The sequence below is a fragment of the Quercus suber genome, unplaced genomic scaffold, assembly GCF_002906115.3.
Source record: "Quercus suber isolate HL8 unplaced genomic scaffold, Cork oak 2.0 scaffold_205, whole genome shotgun sequence".
Lineage (NCBI taxonomy): Eukaryota > Viridiplantae > Streptophyta > Magnoliopsida > Fagales > Fagaceae > Quercus > Quercus suber.
In genome coordinates, this window is record NW_027069663.1 from 376,809 (window position 1) to 396,224 (window position 19,416).

The 19,416-nt window shown below is 33.0% G+C and overlaps 1 long non-coding RNA gene across 1 annotated transcript; it reads left to right on the plus strand.

The window, feature by feature from the left end:
• The first annotated feature begins 5,193 nt into the window (after positions 1 to 5,193).
• Positions 5,194 to 7,016, plus strand: LOC112035501 (uncharacterized). The gene is made up of 2 exons (XR_002885511.2): positions 5,194 to 5,516; positions 6,158 to 7,016. It is a non-coding gene; the product is annotated as an uncharacterized LOC112035501 (long non-coding RNA).
• Positions 7,017 to 19,416: the final 12,400 nt, after the last annotated feature.

Here is a 19,416-nt window from a genome sequence, read left to right on the forward strand (position 1 = left end):
CTCGGTCTGACCTTAAAAACCTTGAACATTTTTCTTTTATAGTTCATTGAACGATCCGAATCTGAAAACCTTTGGTACTACCACCTTCAATTTTGCAAAATACATGCGTGCGACTAAAAGCTTGTGCATTTTAATTTGATGGTACCACCTTAAGATAAATGAAATCATGTAAGGTCTGACCGATTATCATTTGTTTCCTACCCTTGCTTTTGATACAGCGCCTAAAGAATTGTCAAACAGAAATTCACCCAAGTACTTAAAACGAGAACTCCCACTTCCTTAGTCCGTACAACAGAATTAATTTAAATAATGACTTGACGCCCACTGAGTTACTACTGACCACGGATAGCAACTTAGCAAAAGATGCACACTGGAAAATCCAGCGCTTCTCAGAGACTAAAGGACCACTGGTAAAGCCTTATGTGTTAGCTAGATTGATGCTGTAAAATTGTATAAGTCGCAAAAATCATACCAAAATTACATGTAAAATGATATAATCATACCGCACCGTAAGTAATAGTGCACCGCACCGCCACATAGTGTGATATAGTTGCAGTTTTATAATAAAAAAACTATCCGAATCGCACCGCACTGCACTCTCTCTATATATTGATATATTTATTTTCTAATATTAAATATATTATTAATAGTTTAATAGCCCTAGTTTTCTTTAAAAAAAAATTTGAATAACCCTAACAAGTGTTGATTAGGAAAGTCAACCTAAAATGAAGAAAACTAGCATAATAGTTTAAAACTTGGCCTAAAGTAAAGGGAAAAATTAGTTTTGAACTAGGCAGGAAAAGCCCAAAATTTAAAAGATATACTAATTTCAAATCACACCACTCCACATGGCATATGTGATTACAAAAAAGAGGTGTGGTGTTAAAAATGGCTCATGCATTGCAATGCACCACAAACACCCCTATGCACTAGTGTGGGATCCACATGCCCCGAGAAGACTCCTCGTGTGTGTGTGTGTGTGTGTGTGTGATGGACAGCTGATCTAATAGCACACAATCTGCTTCATCGACAATGGCAGAAAATTTTCCACAATACACGGTTAAATAAGAAGTTTTAAGCAAGCTTAGAATGGGATGTTTAGATCCAGGCAAATATTTTGGCCTATCAATTGCAATTTTGAGGGACCAAATACTTGAAGATTGCAAAGGATGTAAAAAATCTATCCTAGGACTAGGAGATGTCAAATGCTGTACAAGGGGGGATCTGAGTGTTGAATTAACATGTGCCCACCCACCGAAGAATGATTAATGCTTGCAGAGTGACAGTCTGACAATTTGCCCTCCCTCTATTCCTGCTAGTTCGATGGCTCCTGAAACTCTAGATTTTTTCTTTTTGTGTATTTGTCACATAGCCCAGGTGTCAAACCAACGAAGAATTAATGATAACAGTAAAATTTTAAGAAATCTTTACGTGGCTCACCTTGAAATGATGAATGAAAACTTATGTTTTAAGGATTTTATTTGTGAAAGACATTATAGTAAATAATAATTTCTATGTAACTCTCAATTGGTATAACTCTTCTAGTTAATAAAAACCTTTAAATTACAAGTTTTAAACTTCTTGACAGAAGGAGGGTTATGGAACAAATCTTAATTTAAAAGAGTTCTTAGTCAAGCCTATATATATAGCTTGTCTCTATCAAAAGGAAATATGTGAGGTAAAGACCATAGACTAAAAGATATTTTTTATATATACATTATCATATAGCGATTCTTTTTTTTCTTTGAACACTTAAATAACTATGGCTGAAGATATACTTATTTTCCATTGCAACTCTAAATTTTATCTTACATTTGGTATTAAAGCCATCCTTCATACTATGTTGTTTAGTGATTTTAGTTAATAAAATTTCTATTATTTCCAATTGCCGTATATTTGTACAATAAAAGTTTGTATGCACTAATTTAATATTGGGATGAAATTTAAGTTGTGTTGAATGCAAATATAGAGCATGTGTACTCTAAATCCTAGAGAACAAGTTTTGTTTTGCATCTTTACTGGTATATGTATAACGAATTACCATTGAGTTTTGAGATTGGAAGTATCAATTTGAAATTCACAGGATTGTTATTTATATAGAACTAGATAGTTTCAAAGGTAGATATGTTATAGGACTTTGTTTTCTCTAATCTTAAACTGTCCAAATATAGTATTTGACGATATGCTGATGTGGACTAGTGGGTAATTTGACTAAAATACATGCCAAGGCACTTAAAGTGTTCGTAAATTTGATTTTGATTTTGATATTCATCAAGTGCTCATCCAAGTATTTGTGTTTGTTTCCTGGATATAAAATCTCGGTTATTTGGAAAATAATTTGTGACAGTATGGTGGCTCATATGATAAACATGCCTCAATAATTTGTACAATTTTCAATTGTAAATTGCTTTAGAGACTATTTTTGTGGTCCACTATATTTGGCATGATAACACAAATCATCTTTATGTTTTGGAAACCATAACATTTTACAATAAATTATGGGGATAAATGTGTTGCATGTAAGTTTGCAACTATTTCATAAAGTTTATTGTTACATATGAGATTTGGATCATTGAAGTGAGGAATTTGTTTAAGCACACTTTAGGTTTCTTTGCACTTATCATGTTTTGAAATATTATTTCATATCAATTTTGGGTGCATACTGTCATGATCAACATGAGGATTTGTTGATCTTTACGATGCTATTTAAAGTAGCGAATATCAAAATGACATGGGAGTGGCCATAGCATCCTAAACCATGATGATAATCACATCAAGAGATTTTGATAAGATCTCATTAGGAATAAAGGCATCTAAGTGGCAATTAATTCATTTTGGTCCCATAGGGTGGTTATTATTTTTATGATTTAGTGGGAATAAAATGGTTAATGTAGCATTAAGATGAGATTATTCCTAGGCCCATAGGTGCGGAAAATTTGATTCTTAGTGTTTATATTTACTAGTCTTATGAATAAAGTTTTATAAGAAATCTATGCATGATGAGCCTCTACCCATAGGAAGGTCGAATTTACTACTAAATTAACATTGATTAATTTAGAATTAAAGTTTAAGTTTCATAGCATTAAAGTTTATTTTCTTTTGGTTTGTAGATCTATGTCTTGGCACTCATGTGGATGAATCACCCATCTCATTGAATAAAATATTTCAAATGAGAAATTAAGTACAAGGGTGAGAGTGATCTAATTGCTCAAGAGTAAGAACTTAGGAATTTATTCCTATAAAGCTAAAGGTTTTGTGAAAGCTATTAATATTAATTTAGAAGATCCATTAAGGTTTGACCCCCAATAGAAGTTACACTTTTCAAAATTTAGGCATATAAGTATCTCACTAATGGTATATAAAGGTTCAACTTTGTTATGCCATTTGGTTTTATTATGCACATTATTAGTCGGTGTATATACCTTAAGATCAGTGGAAGTAATGTATTGTTTTTACACCTAAATATGAATGACATACTACTTGAAAGTAGTGATTTGATTTTGTCATGTAAGATATCCTATATTCTATGAAGCTATAAGAGTATTCTCATCAAAAGTTTCAAATGTTAAATATACTATTTTTTAACATCTAATTCTAAAAAAGCATACTACATTAAAGGTGTTATATGCTATAAATTTTGACATCCAGCTATAAGAGCATTAGCATCCGGAAGCGGGAATGCCAAATGTAAGGGTTATTTGGCATTATGAACCACAAATCACCCAGCATTTGGACTTGTAAATGTTCTGAATTGTAAAATTTTTTACAATTGTGCTACAATAGTATCTTATTAATAAGATGCTACTGTAGCACAATTGTATTTCTAAAAATTATTTTTTAATTGTCTCTCTCCTCTCTCTTTCATTATTTCTTTTCTTTTCTCTATCTTCCTTCTCTCTCTCATTCTGTTCTCCTCACTTTAGACTCAAAACCCTATAGCCACCACACCATGGCTTGACCCACTGTCATTGGCCATGGAGATCGGCGTTGGGCGTGGGATGTGGAGATCGCAGTTGGGCATGGGTTTCCGGCATTTGGGTCGGATTTGGGTGGCGACGGTGGCATGGGATACTACATTAAAGGTGTTATATGCTATAAATTTTGACATCCAGCTATAAGAGCATTAGCATCCGGAAGCGGGAATGCCAAATGTAAGGGTTATTTGGCATTATGAGCCACAAATCACCTAGCATTTGGACTTGTAAATGTTCTGAATTGTAAAATTTTTTACAATTGTGCTACAGTAGTATCTTATTAATAAGATGCTACTGTAGCACAATTGTATTTCTAAAAATTATTTTTTAATTGTCTCTCTCCTCTCTCTTTCATTATTTCTTTTCTTTTCTCTATCTTCCTTCTCTCTCTCATTCTGTTCTCCTCACTTTAGACTCAAAACCCTATAGCCACCACACCATGGCTTGACCCACTGTCATCGGCCATGGAGATTGGCGTTGGGCGTGGGATGTGGAGATCGCAGTTGGGCATGGGTTTCCGGCGTTTGGGTCGGATTTGGGTGGCGACGGTGGCATGGGTTTGGGTGACGGTGGATCGTCTTCTCTGTGGATCGTGGTGGATCATCTTCTTTGTGGATTGTCTTTTCTGAGTTTTGGATTGGGATTTTTTTTTTTTTTTTTTTTTTTTTATGTGCTATGATCGGTGCCTGAAGGAATTGGTTTGATTTTTTTTTTTTTTTTTTGTGGGTTCATGGTGGTGGAGTTGGGGGTTGCCGTGGTTTGGTTTGATTTTGATTTTGATTTTGTGGGTTGCCGGAGTTTGTGGCTAGGGTTTCAAGAGAACAACAATTTGGGTATGTTCTAGACTTCTAGTAGTAGGTGGTTATGATTTGGGTTTTGAGTTTTGGGTTTTTGTTTTTATTTGGGTTTGGGATATATTATTTTATTGTGTGAAAATATTATTTTAATGAGTAGAATAAGAAAATAAAAATTGGGATGCTAGAAGTATTGTAAAATTGTATTGTATAATTAATAAAGTGACTTTTTGAGATGGTAAAATAAGATGAGATGAGAATTCCGGCTCTGGACGCTCTAATGGCCTGCTATCTCTAGCTAAAAAAAAGAAAAAGAAAATTATTTGTTTAATCAGACACGTGTGCCATTTGCCCCTTTTCCTCTTTTCATCTCATGCTCCACCTTTTTCCTTTTCTTTATTTTTTTCTGCCTCTTCGTGCTATTTTATTCTGGTTCTCCTTTTTTTTTTTTTTTTTTGGGTTTTCCCTTCTCCCATGCCCAGGGCCGGCCCAAAAACCCACTCTTCTCTCCCTGACCGAACCCAAAAACCCAGCCTTGAAACCCATCTACTCATCTCAAAACCGAAGATTCAAGGGAGGGGATTAGGCTTCCATATGGGTCAGACTGAAGCTCCATGGGTATAAACAATGGTTTATTAGGTTTTGGTTTGGGTTAGGGATTGGACGTTTGGTTGTGGGTCTTGTATTGCTTTCACAAGTTTATCAACGATTGGGGCAAAGCTTCTAGCCGATTCAACTCCAAAAACAGGTTAGTTATATCTGTCAATCTTTCTATGATTTTGGTCTGAATCTTTTATGGAGCTTGGAAATGGTATTGTAATTCAGCATTTCAATCTAGTTGTAATCTATGCATTATATTATGTTTTTGTTCTTGTTCTTGTTCTTGTTATAGTTCATTGACTTTGTGGCGGGAAAATTTAAATTCTTGGTTGTAGATAGTGTGTACTGGAAAATTTTCAATTGAATTTAGAACCCAGTGGGGTTGGACAATGAAATTTAAAATCTTAAATTTGGTTTAGTTTAGTGTAAGTGAATCTGTTATGATCATTTAGTATATTTATAGATGATGTGATTATCATTAGGTGTTTTCGGAGTTGTACTTGTACCCAATGTTGAGTTGTGATGTAATTGGGGGTTTGGAAATTTGGTTTTTGCAACTGAGTCTCAAGCCAAGGTCTTTAAAAATGTTTGAATAATGAGCTGTTTGAAATGGGTTTGTAGGAATGTTTTCATTGTCCTATAGGTTTGACTTAAAAGAGATTATGGTTATGATTTGTTATTTTGCAGACTTTAGAATTTAGAATTTGGGGTCATGGGTAGCCAACCACATGTGCTAGTCATATGATATGGTACTTGTTTGGTTTTGATTAAAATAATTTGACCTTGTAGGAACTCCATTAAAAAATGAGTTTATTTGGTTGTCAAAGGAAATCCCTGCATGGAGAAGCACAAAGTTGCCATGGAGCTGCCCTGGAGACTCAAAGTCGCAAGAATTTTTATTTGGACATGTTTTCAGGATGAGCCATTTTGTCAAACAATGCAACTAGCTTTATTGAACAAATAAAGCATTAATATGTTTTTAGAGTGTTTATGTTTTATTGTTTCTATGTCTGTCGAAGTATGCAATTTCATTCAAGTTTATTGCTAAAAAATGAAGATGTGAACAGGTGGGGTGCTGCTATTTTTTCCTCTGCACTGGTTTTTCTGCATTGGGTAGCTGCAGGATTTCTGCACTGGATAGCTGCTGCCTGCAGAGTGTGGGCTGCTGTTTTCTTATTCTGCACTGGTTTTAATTTAACTGTTGTTTTTTCCTCTGCACTGGTTTTTCTGCCCTGGGTGGCTGCTGGATTTCTGCACTGGATAGCTGCTGCCATTAGTGGAGCATCAACAGCTAATGCAGCAACTCAAGAAGCCTTAGTGGAAGCTGCTGTCAAAGCTAAATGGCTTGGCTTTTGCAGAATTTTGTTTATGTGTAGTAGTAAAAGAGTAGCTCAAGTCTGTAATTTTAGTTGCACACCTAGTTGGCAGGAAAAAACTATGGTTGCTGACATCTCATACTTAAAGCAACAAGGGTTGTGTTGCAAAGTCCTATTTGTTCCCAGGATTATTCTAGGTTCTGTATGCAGTGCTGCTAAGACTGCAACTAGAGTCCCTGGACCATATAGCTGGGCTCATCCAGCATTTGTGTAGTACTTGTTTCCTTTTCTGGTATTAAAAAAAAGAAAAAGAAAAGAAGAATTGCAGTTAACCATAATTATGTTTAAGCTTAATTAACTTGTTTAAGCTTAATTAACTTGTTTATTGCAATAAACCTGCTTTTACTTCCCTTATCTCATACGTATCAAGCACAAGATACATTCATGGCAGTTGAAGGAAGAAAACTTTATCACAAACAGGTACATGGTAGTTAACTGAAAACATAAAGAAAGAATAAAAAAAGAATGTTTAAATGAAGTGGTAAAATAATAGAACCTTTGATGTTGTGTATTATAAAGTGAGTTGTTAAAATGAAAAATGTAACTTTTTGAGATGCTAAATGCTAAATTTTATAGCATTCTTGATGAGAATGCTCTAAGATAGGCATTATGGATAGGTTTCAAAGTTATTGATTTTATGATGAGACCTTTAAAGATTTTTAAAGATAACTCGACTATAATTTTCTTTTCTAAAGACAATGATTGAAAAAGCCAAAATAAACATATTGACATAAAATAACTCAATCTAAGAGAGAATTTTAAGAAACTGAAAGTGTCCATTAAATTAAAATTATTGATCTAATATATGTTAATTTCATAACTAACGATTTATTGGCAAAATAGTATAAAAGTCTTTTGGACATATGAAACTTGTTAGCTCATTTGGTGTTTAATTTCTCTCTAATTATTCTATGTTTGGTCACATATTTGGTTAGTTTTGGAGAAGAAAATATATGATTTTTATTTTATGCACATTCAATATATGTATTAAGTTAGATATATTTGTGGAGATATATAATGATGATATATCTGTGGGGATGTATAAAAGAGGACCTAAATGGCTAATAGGTAGTCCATTCATAAAGAATTAGTGTCTTATAAAGTACTCATATAAGGATTACCATACATTATAATACATGGAATGAAGAACTCATTATAATTAAGGGTATTACCGCCATGATTCATGAATTGAATTCTTTATTTGTGTGAGAGCATTTCACAACTATTTGACATAAGTAATATCATGACCTTGTTAAAGTTAATATTATTTATCAAGTAATTTAAATGTCAAGCAGGCCAAGTGGGAAAATGTAAGATTTTAAGAAAACTTTATGTAGCCCACATTTAAATCTATATATATCTAAAAGCTAAAACGTAGCATTTATTGTTACTACGCTCTAGTTAAGTCACATTAGCATCCATGTCATTATCATTTTTCTTTTCAATTTTCCTATAATTTATTTTAACATTTACATTTTTCTTTTAATAATTACATTTTCTCCAACCTTTCTCATTCCCACACATTTTCATCTTCCCACTACTCTTTACCTTAAAATATCACTATTTATCTTTCTCTTCATTTTCCTTTATTTTGTCTTTTCATCTTTTGCTCCCTTACCTTTGCATCTCCCTACTACCTCTAGCCTTAGTATCACTATTCATCTTTCCATTCCTTTATTTTGTCTCTTCATATTCGCAACATCTTATTATAAATTTGTCATTCTCTCTTCTATTCTTTGTGTAGTTTTCCCTCACAAAAAAGTTATTTCTCTCCCTCTCTCACAATATGTTTTGGAGTAATTTTTTTTTTTTTTTTAATTTTTCCTGCATCTCTACTTTAAGTTGATAAAATGCTTTTTTGTTCTTTTTGATTGTTAAATGTTATCCTATTGCGTTATAAAAATTAAAGATAATATATAAGAATATAATATATATTATTCTATTACATAACATGATTTAGATGATTTGGTGTTTATTGTTATATCTTTTATTTTTACATTTTTTTTCTTCTCATCTTATTTTATTCAATATTTAAACTTAGCCACATTCTCCATACTCCATATAATTAAATTATTTATATTTTCTCTTATATTTTATTTTTTAAAATTAAACATATAATGTTTTATTTAAATTCAAATAAATAAAACTGTACTCATTTTTTTAACATTTACACATTCTTCAACCTTTCGCCTTCCTTTGACCTTTTCATCTCCCCACTACCTACTACCCTCTACCTTAATATCACTCTTCATCTTTCCATTTATTTTCCTTTATTTTGTTTATTCTTATTATTATCCTTTTAATATAAATTTGACATTCTCTCTTCCATTATATGCATAATTTTTCCTCACAAAAAATTTATTTCTCTCTCAACCTTTTTTTTTTTTTTTTTTTTTTTTTTTTTTTTTTTTTTTGCTTTAGGTTGATAAATTTTTTTGTATTTTTGAACTCTACTTTAGGTTGATGCGATTTAATTGTGTTTTAAGTTTTTCTTTTTTGGTTCACTTTGATTGTTAAATTTTATCATATTGCATTATAAGGAATTAAAGATTGTATATAAGAATGTAATATTATTATATTACATAGCATGATTTGGATAATTTGGTGTTTATTGTTATATCTTTTACTTTTACTTTTTTTCTTCTCATATTGTTTTATTGAACATTTAAATTCAATCACATCCTCCATATGTTCAATTATTATTATATTAGATTGTATATCCTTTAAAAGTCAATATGTGTTATTTGAAATAATGTTTTAAATTAGAAGAGTTTTTTTTTTTTTTTTTTTTTTTGTTTTTTTGTTTGTTTGTTTGTTTGTTTGTAGTGTAACATAATATATTTTGTAGTTGGATATTATATATAGTAAGATTAGTAAGAAAAAACAATGCAATAAAAAATTTATCTTTTATTTTATAGTGTGAGAACTATTATACTAACTTATAACCATGTATACTATAAGTATGTATGCGAATCAACTCTTATAGGTGTATTTTTTCCAAAACATAGATTGACATCTCTTTCTTTCTCACAATCAATAAATCATATATCATAAAGTGGAAATATAAAATGAAGTAAAATGAAAAAAACAATTTTTTTTTTCATTGTATGAACATATGAATAAATCCCGCAATATATAACTCTTTAAATTCATAAAACGCATGATTACTTAGATTATATAGTAAAATAAGACTAACTTATCCATCATCAGGGATAGAATTACTCAAGGCCAGAGGGGGCCATGCCCCCCCCCCCCCCCACCCAAAAAAAACCTTTGAAAAAAAAAAAATACTAGTATGTGCATTAACAAAAAGAATTTTAATTCTGACTCTTAAATTTTTATACTTGGCCCTCTTCCCCAAAAATTTACAAATTGACCCTAGAAATCCTACAAATAGATAACAAGCAAAATCTATAATTAAAAAAAAAAAAAAAAGCACATATTCAGATAATAAGAAAAATATTTGGACAAATCATAAATCCGATCTAAGCAAAAACAATAACAAAAAATTAATTACAAATCCTAGAAAAAAAAATCACAAAAACCCAATAGCCTTTACCCAATTTCTCCCTCTCACTTGAGAGCTCTATGCCCCTCTCAAATGACTCTACCCTCATAGACATAGAGACAACTCCTATGCCACATATTGATCGCTTCATCCACACATTAGTTAGACTTTGAAAATGTTAAGATGTGCCAATTGACTTGCAAAACTCCTGATTATAAAATCCTATTATTAATTTTTTTTAAAGAAAAAATGCAAATAATAATTAATAAATTAATGCTAATAATGCAACTTTGTCAACCTCTAGTATATATATTCCAATTTTTTAAAATCTAAGAACAAAGAACTTTGGCCCCCTCTAAGTTTGAATCCTAGTTCCGTCCCTGTCCATCATGACATTGCAATATTGTCTAGATATAATTATATAAAAATAACATTTTGTTGATCTTGTCTTATAAACCAAAAGTACCATTTATATAGCTAATAATATCTTTAAAGAGTAACATATGATGGAGAATTCTTAATTTAAATAGCAGATTATATATATAAATCATCTATTACAAACGTCTATCAGAAGATAGAATCAATAAATTTAATATGAAAATGTGGCAAAATGATTGAATAGAATACTACCTTCAACTTAGTGAGATTAAAATATTGTTTTATCTTCGACATATTATTATTCATTTATTTTGAAAAATTAAATATATAATATTTGACTTAAATTTAGTTAATAAATTTGTCCTCATAAAGTTGAGAAATGTTAGGGACACATTCATTCTCACTCCCAATGCATCAAAGGAAAATGGAATACAAAACAAATATCAACTTAGAAACACTAAATTAAAAACAAAAAAAAATTAATGAGGATATCAAACCAAATATAGAAAAAAGAAACTAATAATGCATATTTATTAATGTAATAGAATCATCATCAAATTTTGGTTAAAAAATTAAATCAATAATCAACAATTAAATGCAATACTACATTTAAATTGAAAACTAATCAAACTTTAACCATGGAAACCATATTTCCAATCATAACTAAAAAAGAGACATTCTCTAGTAATAATTGAAATTACATAAGAAGTAAAATTAGATAATTTTAAAATCCATTTTTTGACATTCCATTTAAACTATATATATATATATATATATATTTTCATTCACCCTTACTTTTGAAAATCTAATGAACGATGGTACCTCTCATTTAACGTCTCTGTTATGCAAATCATCAATCAATAATTAAATATATGATAATGGTAAGAAACGTCACAAATGAGATCATGAAAAAAATGATAAAACTAATTAGCCACTATCATTATGGAATAGTAGTCTATGGTTTTATGTATATATAGAAGTGAAATATATAGAGTTTATATATGTAAAGATTCACATTAAATAAATAAATATATAAAGATTTAAGAAAAAGTATATGTATGATTTTTATTAACTTAAAAGATAATGAAAAACCAATTGTTAATAAATAATAACTAAAACAATAATATTATCATGCGCAATGCGCGAGTCTGCGACTAGTGATAAATAAAAACTTATGTCTTAAGGATTTTATTTCTGAAAGACGTTATGATGAATAACAATTTCTAAGTAACTCTCAATTAGGATAACCCTTTTGATTAATAAAAACCTTGAAATTACAAGTTTTAAACTCATTGTTGGAAGGAGGGTTATGTAACAAATCTTAAATATAAAAGGTTCCTAGTCTAGTATATATATATATATATATATAGTTTGTCTCCATCAAAAGGAAATATGTGAGGTAAAGGTCATAATCTAGAAGGCACCTTTTATATATACACTATCATATAACGAGTATTTTTTTTTTTTCTAAACACTTAAACAACTACGGCTGAAGGTATATTTATTTTCCGTTGCAACTCTAAATTTTATCTTACAATAACTAGTCTATACCAATAATGAAATTATAGGGGCAAACAGCAATTCGCGAGTGAATGAGCTAACACATGAGATCTTGTTCATTTGCTTTGCTTTCAAGTAACATGCAGCGTTGCCAAGGAAAAAAAAAAAAAAAAAATTCATATAATGATCACGCACGACACTAGTGTTGTAATTAAGTTTATATTCTCTTTGTTTAGGTATAGAAATTAGATTTTTAATTCCACTTCTTTCCGTTTTATAATTTACACTCCACTAGATTGTAGAGTAACGAATGTTCGAATTTAGTTCGACAATAAAAGTAAAATGTTCAAGTTTAGCTTGAGTTTGTATCAAACTTACAAGTAATTATTGAGCTCGATCTTGCCAAAAAATTTAAAAAATTGAGCTCATCTTAGCTCTATCATTAGTCAAGCTGAGCTCGAGGCTCAAACAATAGCTCAATTTTAAGTTTTTGAGCTTAAGTCCAACATAAGTACATTATCAAGCTTATATCAAGTTTGTTATCAAACCTATTTGGTTTGGATGAGAGGTTGCAACTTCCAGTTAATTAAATTTTTAGTAAGATATGAGCTTATTTGCTAAGCTCATTTCAAACTTATAACTAACCCATAAATGAGTCTAGACTTAGCTTGTTTTGTACTGAGGCCTAATATTTACAAGTTTGTTCACAAACAATTTTATTTACTTGGGTTCAACTCGTTTACTGAACAAGTCTAAAATTAATGCTCAAACTTGACTTGTTTATAAATGAAAAAAACATAATTAGACTTTTTATCGAGACAAACTCAAGTTGTTTATGAATGATTTGAGTTATTTACGACCCCAAATATTTACAATTGAGGAGATGTTTTGAAGTAGTAGATATTCATGTAGGTGAAGATATTCATGTAGGTAAAGATGGAGATAACGTCTTTTATTTAATTATTTATTTATTTGTCAGTTTTGATAAGCAAGTTAGATCACCTTAAAGAGAATAATTGGTTAAGTTTAGTATGAAAGGAGTATGATTGAATTTTGATGATGCTATAGAGGCTTAGTTTCGTACGTTTGGGTTGCCCTAAATTAGGCAACCATATGTCTTTCTTTGTCTCAGAATGGAGCATTAGTGGATCCAGAGGTACATCATGTCATCATCACGAGGGCACTTATGATATAAACATTGAGACCTAGTCAGTAGTCACACATTAATAATTATCCTATACGAAACGAAAGTATATAATTCAAGCTAAAGTTCCATTTATCCTTGAGGGACTGGACCCTACATCGTGTGGCATGTAATTGTTGGCCTCTTAATTATCAGCCTTGTGTTTGTGTCAGTCATATACAGGAGAAACAGGACAAGATGACAGCCTAATTTTAATTTACATTAAAAGGGTTAAATATCTCCATCATACCGAAAGAAAAAAAACAAATCTGTAAGTGCTTATACAAGTGTAATGTCAGATCCATCGTTAATCACCCTAATTAAGGACCTTTTAACCTTACTAATCTTCACTTATTTGTGAAGGAGAAAGCCAAAATTCAATTTTAAGTGTGGGATTTATGGGAGAAGATAATTAAGGGTACTTTAATTATGTGCTTAAGGGACTATATCATCTTTTTTTTATTTTTATTTATTTATTTATTTTTTTGAAAAAAAAAAAAATGTTGATACCCGCATTGGGCCAAGGCCATCGGTGCAAAAGAATGCACCGACCACAATGCCTAACTTAAAAAATCCTATTACAATAGTATTAGAGATCATGATTGAGCATTGCCCCACCTCCTTGCGACTATCCAACAAAGGAGATCAACCCAGCTTGAATATCCCCTATGACCATGGAAGTTAGCCTAAGTAGCTATTCTCGGCCAATGAGGCCAGTACGATGAGTGAGCCAGGATATTGCAAAGTATAATTTCACTCACTTTTCGCAAATTTAAATAACATTTACACGTTCGTCTTCAATGTAAATTTACATTGATACTACAATATATATCTATAAAAGTCCTTGCATTAAATACTATTTGACATGTACTTTGATCTACAACCCAAAAGAGGGGAGTGTCCTCTTTTACTCACCCTTCCCCAATCTCTCCAAGGAATGTGCAGTGTCAAACCAAACAACCCAAAAGAGGGGAGTGTCCTCTTTTACTCACCCTTCCCCAATCTCTCCAAGGAATGTGCAGTGTCAAACCAAACCCCTAGATTTGGGAGATAGGGAAACCCTTACAGTACCCTTAAAGAAGTCCTTATAAATGTACAACTTTTGCAAATGTGTACAACATTTATAACATTTTGTATGTCTACAATGTTTACATTGCTAGTACAATATAAACCTATAAAGGTCTTTGCATTAAACACTATTTGACATGTACTTTAATTTACAACCCAGAAGGAGGGGAATGTCCTCTTTTACACACCCTTCCCCAATCTCTCCAAGGAATATGTGGTGTTAGACTTAACCTCTGGATTTGGGGGATAGGGAAACCATAATAATGCCCTTAAAGGAGTCCTTATAAATTCTAACACAAGATTTTAGCTAAAATGTGCAAAAAATTCATATGCATTTACTTTGTGAACATTTATACTAAAAAAATAATTTCTAATTTGATTGTCAGAGCACCTCGAACCAGCCCCACTAGGAGTACATCTACCCTTAAGAGCTCCTACCTTAGCTTGAACTTCGGCCGTGTCTTCCATCACTACTTTTCCATCACCCACACTTAAAAACAATAATTTCAACTTACTATAAATGAGAAATATGTGGATTCGTAGTGTTAGACATATTATGGTAAGACAGCTAGAGGAAACTAATTCTAATCTTACTTGTAGTGCACATATTACAAGTCTAAAGTTAGCTATTATGTATTTAACATACCATAGATTAGGATCCATTGTAACACACGTGGTTTGATATAAATATGTAAAAACTAAAGGTATTTTGATATGAATGTAAGTCATCATTTCAAATCACATTAATTCTACTTCCACTCTCTCTCTCTCACTTGAAAACAAATTGCTCATGAGCCAATACATGGACCCCCCCAAAACAATTGTTGACCAGCCATCGGTGATGTTGTCCATAGTTGATGGTCTCATTTTGGTTGTCGCTTGACAATACCACCATCATTTGGCCATCTACGACACTTTTATCTGTCAATGCATCATTTTAGCTACTAGTGCAGTTATCATTCGACCAGAGCAGTTATCTTCCGTTGTCAATCACCACCATCTATGTTGTCAACGTCTATTTCATGCATTCCATTCTATACTGAGCCCTTTTTTTTTTTTTTTTTTTAGATTTTGCATTTCAAACTCAAGTTTCCACATTTAGTTTGAGGGGGGTTGTTATAGATATTATGGTGTAAGAGTTCCAAATTCATGTGGATCTATATATTTGTAAAGCAAGCTGTTAAAGATCAGAAGCTAAACAGGGAATTCAAATCAAGAAAAAACTATCAAAGAAACTACAAGAAACTTCGAGAAACAGAGAGAGAATTTTTTGAGTAAGAGAGAAAATTCTTATTGTTGAATTTTTGTGATTACAAGAACTTAATGAATTACAATGCATTACTCTACATTTATACTATGGATTGCAACTCTAACAGAAAGCAAAAGAGCGGGAAATAACTAACTACCTCTAACAACTTTCCTAAAAACACTCCTCCAATAATAATTAGCCAACTGTCCACTAATAAGTAACCAATGACTAACTCCCTCATGTGCCTCTCACATGCTTCACTTACCCTTTACTACTACAAGTAGTTTTCTTAGTAAAATACCAATGCTTCTGCCGTTTTGAACAATTGTCTTCTTTTTCACTATAGCCTTCCTTACACGAGTCTTGCCTTCCTTCTTCACTACTACTTCACCTTTACTCTTCTGACTAGGCTTCTTAATAGTCCCCTTCAAGACCAGAGCTGCCTTTAAAGTGGAAACAACTTCTGTGTCTTGGAAAGGCTTTGGATAAATGATGCAATTACTAAATATGTTTAACAAACCCAATCTATTTATCAAATTCATGAAAGCTGGTACACCTAATGCCTTTGTAAACACATCTGCTAACTACATATATATCTTAACATGGAAGGTCTTGATCATGCCTACTTGAATTTTTTCTCTTATCAAATGACAGTCAACTTCAATGTGCTTTGTTCTTTCATGAAACATAGGATTTGTAGCTATGCGTAATGCTGTCTTATTATCACAATACAAAAGTGCAGCTTTAGAATGTTGAATTTTGAAATCCTTAAGCAGATAGAAAAGCCAAGTGATTTCACAGCAGGTTGATGTCATGGATTTGTACTCAGCTTTAGCTAAGGATCTTGAAACAGTATTTTGTTTCTTGGACCTCCAAGAAATCAAATTATCTCCAAGGAATATACAATAGCCTGTTATTGATTTCCTTGTGTCTAGGCATCCAGCTCAATCTGAATCACAAAAGGCTTTCAATTGGAAATCTAACTGAGCTAAGAAGAAGATACCCTGCCTTGGAGTGCCTTTGATGTATTGTAAAACCTTGTATGTGAAAGGCCACAATCTGAATGACCCCTAGTGATTAACCTTAATTAATTAAATTAGCCAAGTTTATTAATTAATCAATTAATCATGCAATTTTATGGAAGCACAAATAAATCACCAAAAACTAAATATGCAGCGGAAAATAAATAACACGGTAATTTGTTTACGAATGGGGAAAACCCTAACGGCAAAAACCCCACCGGGTGATTTTCAGGTCACCACTCCCGAAACTCCACTATTATCAAATCAAGCGGTTACAAGTAAAGGAATCCCAAGTACCTTACCAACCTATAGTTGAACCCTTACCCCAATACCCAATTGGACTTGATCTGTACTGACAGTTCCCACCTTTGATGCACGGCTCCCAAGTACGTGACTAACCAATGCGCGGATCCAAGTACGCGACTTCAGAACACCAACTAAGGAAGAATGGTTGACTGCAAAGTTCTTCAATTCATCCTTTATGATGAATAGCAGGAAGATGCTTGGTTACAAAACCCTACGGTGCAAATACACAGCAACTTCTTGATGGAAGATGAACTAGGTCAAGAACTTTGTCTTTTGATCACAATTTGCTTGAATAGAGATTGCTCAATGATTATAAAACTTGTGTCACACTTGACGGCTTTTAAAACAATCCTTTTATATGTTTAGGGTTAGAAGAAAAGAAGGCCCAAAAACATATTCACGGATCCCAAGAAAATCAGATTAGAAATCTGAAATTTTAAATCTCGACAGATAGCAGGTGTCGAGGTAGCTATCGAGAAGGTGTCGAGCTTTAAAAACTTTGCACTTCAGCTTGCTTTTTCTTGGACAGACTTGATGACTTCAATATTTGACCTTGAAACATTGTTTCTTGAAGTATTAAAAACACCTAGAACTACCCAATTACAAGTAGAGTGTGTTTTGTTAAAGGATTAGCCAATTTACATAAATAAGTGACATATGTTTTTAATCAAGTTAAAACATATATGTCCTAACAATCTCCCCCTTTGGCAATCCGTGACAAAACCACAACAAACAAATGAGCATATGAGAGAAGTTATAAATCACTCAACTCATATTCACTAGTTGAATACAATAAAATCTATCCTAACACAAACTCTTGAAAAACTTTGCAAGAAGAGAGTTTATGGCAAGTAGACTTTGACAACTTGTATTTCTGAAACACTTTAAACAAAACTCATCAAGGCATCTGGTGTGAAACAGAAATAAATAGATTGCATACAAGTATAAAGAACATGTGTATAAAGATAGAAAAGAAACAACACATGAAGAGAGAGGTGAAAGAAACATACATCCACATATAAAGAATATAAGTACAATGTATGTAAAATGGTCAAAGGACCTTATATACAAGATCAATGTATCTAAGAGATAAGAAAAGAAAAAAATACATATATAGCCTCACTACATCCCTCAAAAATGACAACACTCCCCCTATCAAAAATTTCCTATACTAACTCTCCCCTTAAGATGACTACTCTCATAGCCCAAAACTACTCCCCTTTTTTGTCACGAGTGACAAAGGGTAGAGTGTCATGTAGACATCTCATCGGTAGAGCTAGCATCCCCATCATCATCATCATCATCATCCTCAGAATCTGAAGCTGCTGGAGTAGGTGGTGAAGGAGTAGCCTCTGGAGCAAATCCACCCATGGTCGCCTGCCGTCGTGCAAAACGACCAACACGAACATTCACCTGATACAACTCAGCAGAGAGTGTATCAAGACGAGTGTCCATGCGCTGCAGCTGCGCCATAATATCTCCAAGGGATACATCGCTCGAAGAGGAAGAAGGAGCAGATGTAGATAGAGCTGATCTGGATGGAGCCGAACGGGAGGGAGGAGTGGCACCCGGCTATCTCGACCTGAACTGCGCCTCACTATGTTTTATGGTAGCGGCATCTATGGCAGATATGTGTGTGAAGTGGTCGGACACAGGAAAGGGAATGGAAAAATGGCGTAGAATCCGCGTGATAGCAGAAGGAAAGATGAGCTTATCATGGGACGCTGAATCAAGATAAACATTTATGATAGACCGGATGAAGTGAGAAGGAAAGTCTATGGCAAGATGCTCTAGAAGTGATAGCAAAAATTGAGCATGAGGCTCTGTGATAGAGTTATAGTGAGAAAGAGGATGGAGAACAAAAGTCATCACCATGTTGATAAATCTAAGACCTTTAGCAAAAGGCCTACATGATGTGAACTGATGCTCACCCCAATCAGCAGGGCGCTCACAAAAAGCAGAAATGAGCTTATCTTTGGACACAGTCCTCAGACGCTCACAAGAGGGGTAATCAGGAAACTCTATCCTAGGTACCCGAAGCACATCCGCAACAAGCTGCGGTGTGACAGGGATGCGCGTACCTCGAACGCGAGTGAAGAAGAGAGGTACTGAAAGATCAATCCCGTGCATGTTGGAGTAGAACTCCTATATCAGCACGAGAGGGCAAGTGACCGGGATGTCACACAGTGACCCCCATCCCTTACTGTGAATGACAGAGGGAAGGTCAGTATCAGCGAAGTCCGCCAGAATGACTTGGCGTTCCGAATGAACACCTCGTTTAGAAAAGTTCTCCGAAAATGCCTTATGGGCATCTCCATCACGGAACCGAAGGTTAAAGGGAGCAGTATCAGAAGAAGTAGAAGCTCCAGAACGCAGAAGGTTCCGAGCAGGAGTGGATTTACGTTTGGGTGCCATAGACACTACTAACGTAAAAGAATGAGAGAGAGAGAGAGAGAGA